Source organism: Anguilla anguilla, chromosome 4, assembly GCF_013347855.1.
Source record: "Anguilla anguilla isolate fAngAng1 chromosome 4, fAngAng1.pri, whole genome shotgun sequence".
Lineage (NCBI taxonomy): Eukaryota > Metazoa > Chordata > Actinopteri > Anguilliformes > Anguillidae > Anguilla > Anguilla anguilla.
In genome coordinates, this window is record NC_049204.1 from 49,452,036 (window position 1) to 49,457,464 (window position 5,429).

A 5,429-nucleotide genomic window follows, 5' to 3' on the forward strand; every position below is an offset into this window, starting at 1 on the left:
TTTGGTTGAAAAGTGAGAGATTTCTAGCCAACTTGGATGTAGTCAGGCTATATCTGGGCTATAATATGAGCTGTAAACCAGAGCTATAATAGGGTTATCCTTGTTTGTTTATGTCAAAACATCCACCCCTCTAGACATCTAGATTCCATCTTTTGCTCACTGGGTTATTAGCTAGCTAGCTAATTAAACTTAAAGCCCTGGGGACTTTTCCCTCTACCTTTAGTTTTTACTGATTGCTCATGGTTGTTTAGACATTTACAGTCAAAGTCTCTTAGCTACCCAGGTCAGGCCATGGATTCTACTCCTTGATAGTACATATGTACATTAGTTTGAAAGTTAAGCTTGTATTTTTCTAAGTAACTTTTATTTTTCAAGAATATGATGGCACAAGTGAATGACAAACTAAGCTGACAGCCAGTGGAGTCATAAAAAAATAGCATGCTTAATTTCAGTGTGGGAGGAGCATGTTCATGTGCTACTGAAATCCAACGACTGTACATGGTTAGATACAGATTCTTTGTACAGTGCTGTCTGTTCAAGGGTTGGCATGTATTGTGTTTTCTTTTCTTTTCTTCCTTTTTGCATTGCATTTTTTGGTCAACATTATTGTTGTGCAACAAATTAAAGTAATAGACATGTAAGCTTTGGTTTGACATTTCTGCAATAATAAAAGTTGTAATGGTGGCCTTGGATCAGCTAGTTTACGCCTGAATTCACCTTTCAGTCCTCAGTTTGAAACCTTCAGACACAATTCTGCATTTAACTCCAAGAAATAGCATTTTGCTACTTAGTTTGCTAAGATGTCATATTTTTCACATATTTCCATAAGTTGTGTATTTCTTTATAAAAAAATGTCTTTTAATGGCGTAATGTTTTTGGTTTTTAAACAAGGGAAATTTGAATAAAACAATCAAACTTTTATGAACTTCAGTGAACTCTAGCTTAATTAGAAATCTATTTATTTTCCTGGTATTGTTCTTATTTTGACATGTCATTGTTCACTTCAGTGAGAACAGAATAACACTCAAAGATATTCTTCAAGGTTGCCCCTTAATTTTCAAGCTTTGTTTTCTGAGAGTACATTTTCATCTAAAGATAAAATGCCTGCACTCATTTTTGTCACAATGAATCAGAATTAAGGGCAGTTTTTATTTGTGAAAATACAAAATGGAGCGAATTGCTTTAAAGCAACAACAACCGCATTGCATTAACATAAATGTGAATATCTTGTAGCATAATGTGAATAAGTCTTTTTCAAGCAAAAATATATTATTCCAGAAATCAGTAACTCATGAACAAAATGGTTCAGAAATAATTCATCCTGTATACTCAGAACAATCTGAAATGGCTGCCTCGCAGTTTTCTTTTAAATTCCAACCACAGACCTTGGTCTGAGATATTTACAAAAGGTTGGTTCATTTTTTCAGGACAGTTTTTATTCAGGATAGTTTTAATACCTCCCATTTTCTCTGTTTATGGTGTGCATAACCATGAAATGACTTTTCAGTACCAAGCATTTTTGTAAACAGTGCCTCGTCCAAAGTATTTTTAAAGGTTACAATTTCTATTTATCACTCTACTATATACAGTATCATCTGAAAATGCAAATAAGTACTGATGTTCAAACAGAAAAGGATAAGCCCTACTATGAGAAAAATGTATTAAATAAAATATTTTAAAACAGTACTTCTATCAGTTAAACTAGTTCTTTGATAACTACAGAACCTTGAATTTGTAACAAAAGGTTTCATGGTACAAATCAACTCCTGAGAAGCAAACAGCATTGGCAGGTTCAGTCTTTCTTCCTTTTATGATGTACATTGACTGGGATGGTGAAACAACTTGCATTTCAAATAATAAAATTGCTACTTAACATATTTCAGTTAAACTCAGTCAATGAGTTAGCATGTACCATGTGTGACCATAATCTGTTTTTATGTTTACTATGAAGAGTCAATCAAGTAGAATGTTTTAACAACCATGAGATATTGCCGATACAGTATTTGAAATGAAACGTTTTTTCCATTGTCAGTTACTAGAAAAATTGAATCAATAAGCTAGCCATGGGATTCTCTATCTAAAACCACGTCCATGTGATAAGTCTAGTTAATTTTTTCAAAGCTATGGCATTTTAGATTTTTGCACCATCTGATAAATCTGCCTTTCTTCACTAGTTTCATGTTCCAGTGGCTTTCCTGCTTATTCAGAAATCATTTGTATAAAATGAAAAACAGATAAAAGTCCATCTCTATTACTATCCTGCACTTTTCAAAGGATGTCAAGCACAGTAAAGTCACACCGCATAAACCTGAAAACAAATCTTTCAGAAAGAAACTTCATACCCGCAATTGTCATGCAATTATTCTTTGTTTACTTTATTGCTGACTTGTCTGTATAATATTAATCATATTTAAACATGTGCAGATGACTATTTTAATTTGCTCCTGTTCAAAACCTTGTCCTGCTATTTGGCTCATCATAACCATATTGAAGTTTTATTTTCAAAGTCAAAGAGACCGTCATTAGTAATGGATACTTGGCTGTGTTGGCACATACTCTATTAAGATTAAGATTTCCATTGACAATGTTCCATCTCAAATGTGTGTTATATAAACTGTATGAGGTTCTGCGTATATAAAAAGCTCTTCATATTATAAATCGCACAACATTTAACGGCAGACACGTCTTGCCATGGGGTGGCATCTCAGGGAAGTATCCAGGGGCTAAAGCACCCCCAACAACAGCCATCTTGAGACTCAAGAACCAGGATTTTATACATTAACTGGAAACACTTGTATCACGCATAGATGTAGTATAGTTCCTGAATGGCTCCAAGATACCATCCACCTTAAGGTCAGATTGCAAAGGGAGTTTAATCCATATGGATATGGGCAAAGGAATTTTGTGTGTCCCACTTAATGGGGCTGAACTTCGAAAAGACCATTATCCCCACACATCCACGTGAAATTATTCAGTGCAATACTTTGTGAAAGTTACTTCTTATAGTTTGCATCCATTGCATATTAGTGAATGAACATAATGACTTTTATCATTGTTACTGTTATTTTATATCTGATGAGAGGAATCAAGCCCAGTGATAACAGCTTGTAGCATGCAGTCGTCCCTGACAAAGTATCTTTTGTGTGTGTGATTTTGCTGTCATTAGAAACATATTCTATAGTAATATGCTGTGCTGTAGAACAACTATAGTGAAGGAGCACATTTATCAATAGCACTTCAATAAAAGAAACAATTTAGCTACAAGTGCGGGAGATAAATCAACATTTAGTTAAATCACTTTCACACCATTTTTACACTCAGATAATGTAAGTGCATGCATGCACATGCACACATGCACACACACGTGCATGGAGAGATAATACATGCACACATACACAGATAAGGTATGCACACACACACACAGATAAGGTACGCGTACATGCATGCACACACACAAACACACACACACACACACACACACACACTTCTTATAACAGCAACAAAGGCCTGTATCAGCAGCTGTACGATGCATGTGAATAAACCATATTTCCTGTTGTTTCTCAAAAGAAATCACTGGTGACATACTAACCTTTGTTCGAGTTCTTCGGGTGCCATCAATTATAGTGTGGCAATGAGCTGGAGCTGCTAGTCGGAATACTAGAAATAATGGTGACTACATGCAAAGAAATGCTGTTTTATTAATGTGGTACTGTCAATGTGATGAAAAATTCCCTCTTTTCTGTGAAATAAAGGAATACTGAAAAATAATTTGCATTGATAAATTATTGAGTATGTTCGAAATAAGGATGCTTTTTCTCCCCCGGTTTCCCCTTTTACAGAAGATATTAAATTGAATGTTTTTAATACAGTCTGTATTTTATTCAGCTGAAAAACCCAGTTATAACCCAAAAAAAATGAAAGCATGCACGAATCCCTTTATGTTCTGGGTAATGAAATTGGTCTTTTGCATAGGATATTAATTTTGTCAGCAGTTTTTGCTCATCTAATTCTCACAATTTTAATACCCTATTTCAATTCAGATGTTGTGTTTGGCACACAGTTACTTAAGAGGGATTCTCTCAGATGTGCGATAAGTGATTCTTCACCTGATTAAAAAATAGATTAAAATAGGGAGCTGATATGGTAATGACTGCTGCCAGTTAAAATGTTCGACAGGAAGCATTGTTCCAAATAATTTACAATACATGCTGCATTATTCTACGATAGGGCTAATCTGTGAATGTTCAGCCTGCATACAGAATTACAATTTTACAGTAAAAAAAAAAAAAAAAAAGTTAAATGAGGTAGCCATTTTGACAGAGGCAGCTCAAGGAGAAGGTGGGGAATGTGAATGCTGTTATTTATTTATTTAAAATAAAACACATTTCCCAGGCCTGCACAGCATATTAAAGTATATGGACAAAGTCCTCAGAAAGCTTTTGAAATGGCTGTGCACACGCTGACAGAAGAGCTTCTGCTTGAACATCTTGATTTTAATCAAATGGAACTTTAATATTTGAAGAGGGTTTCTTGGTCAATGTTGTGGTGGATAGGTGCAGTGGACATTTATTTGTATGAACAGTTGTGGAGGGTTCTGATCTGCACTTCCATAATGGCCTATAGACATGTTTTGGGTATGTAGGCCTACCTTGTTTTATTTGAGCATGATTCAAATTCTCATCCCAAGCTCATTCTTTTCTCTGTGGCGAGAATTTCACTAAGATGTCAGATTTTTGTTGATGCACATAGATCAGTCCTTTGTTGACAGTTTGCAGGGGTAGTAATTGACAGTTTGTTCAAATATTTCTCTCTGACTGGAAGGAAATGAGGGCAGACAGTCACTGCTGCTGAAATAGATATTTGTCAGGACTTGCCAGTGATATAGAACACCACTAATGTGAAATGACAAAAACATGCCTTTAAAAGGAAAGTAATTTTAACTAGTGCTCCTTTTTCTCATATTTTATGAGCTCCTGGTTAACATTCCACAAAGAAAGTGCTTTATTGATGTGCTGGTATATACACATTCTGTTTCATGGAACTTTGAAAATAGACTGAGTCATCTGAGTCTTCAAGGAGCTTATTTATAACCAATTGTGAAGTGTTCAGTCCCAGCAATGCCAAAAGTTTGTTACTGATGTTATTGGATAATGTCAATGACAAAGATGGACTTTGTTATTGCTATGCATAAATAAAACATTTTCCTTGCTGTCATGGATAAGCGTGGCCTAATGTAGATAAATACAGTTTTAACTGTATCTCTGTAAAATGTGTTTTTTTAGTATTTCATGCTCCAATGCAGATGAGCAGCACTGTAAGATTAAGACTTAATTGTTAAAACATTGTATTAACTTACAGCCTTTGCTCACATGAGAATCAGAACAAAGTGTGATCATTTATTCAGACATTAGATTATCTTATCCAGGAAT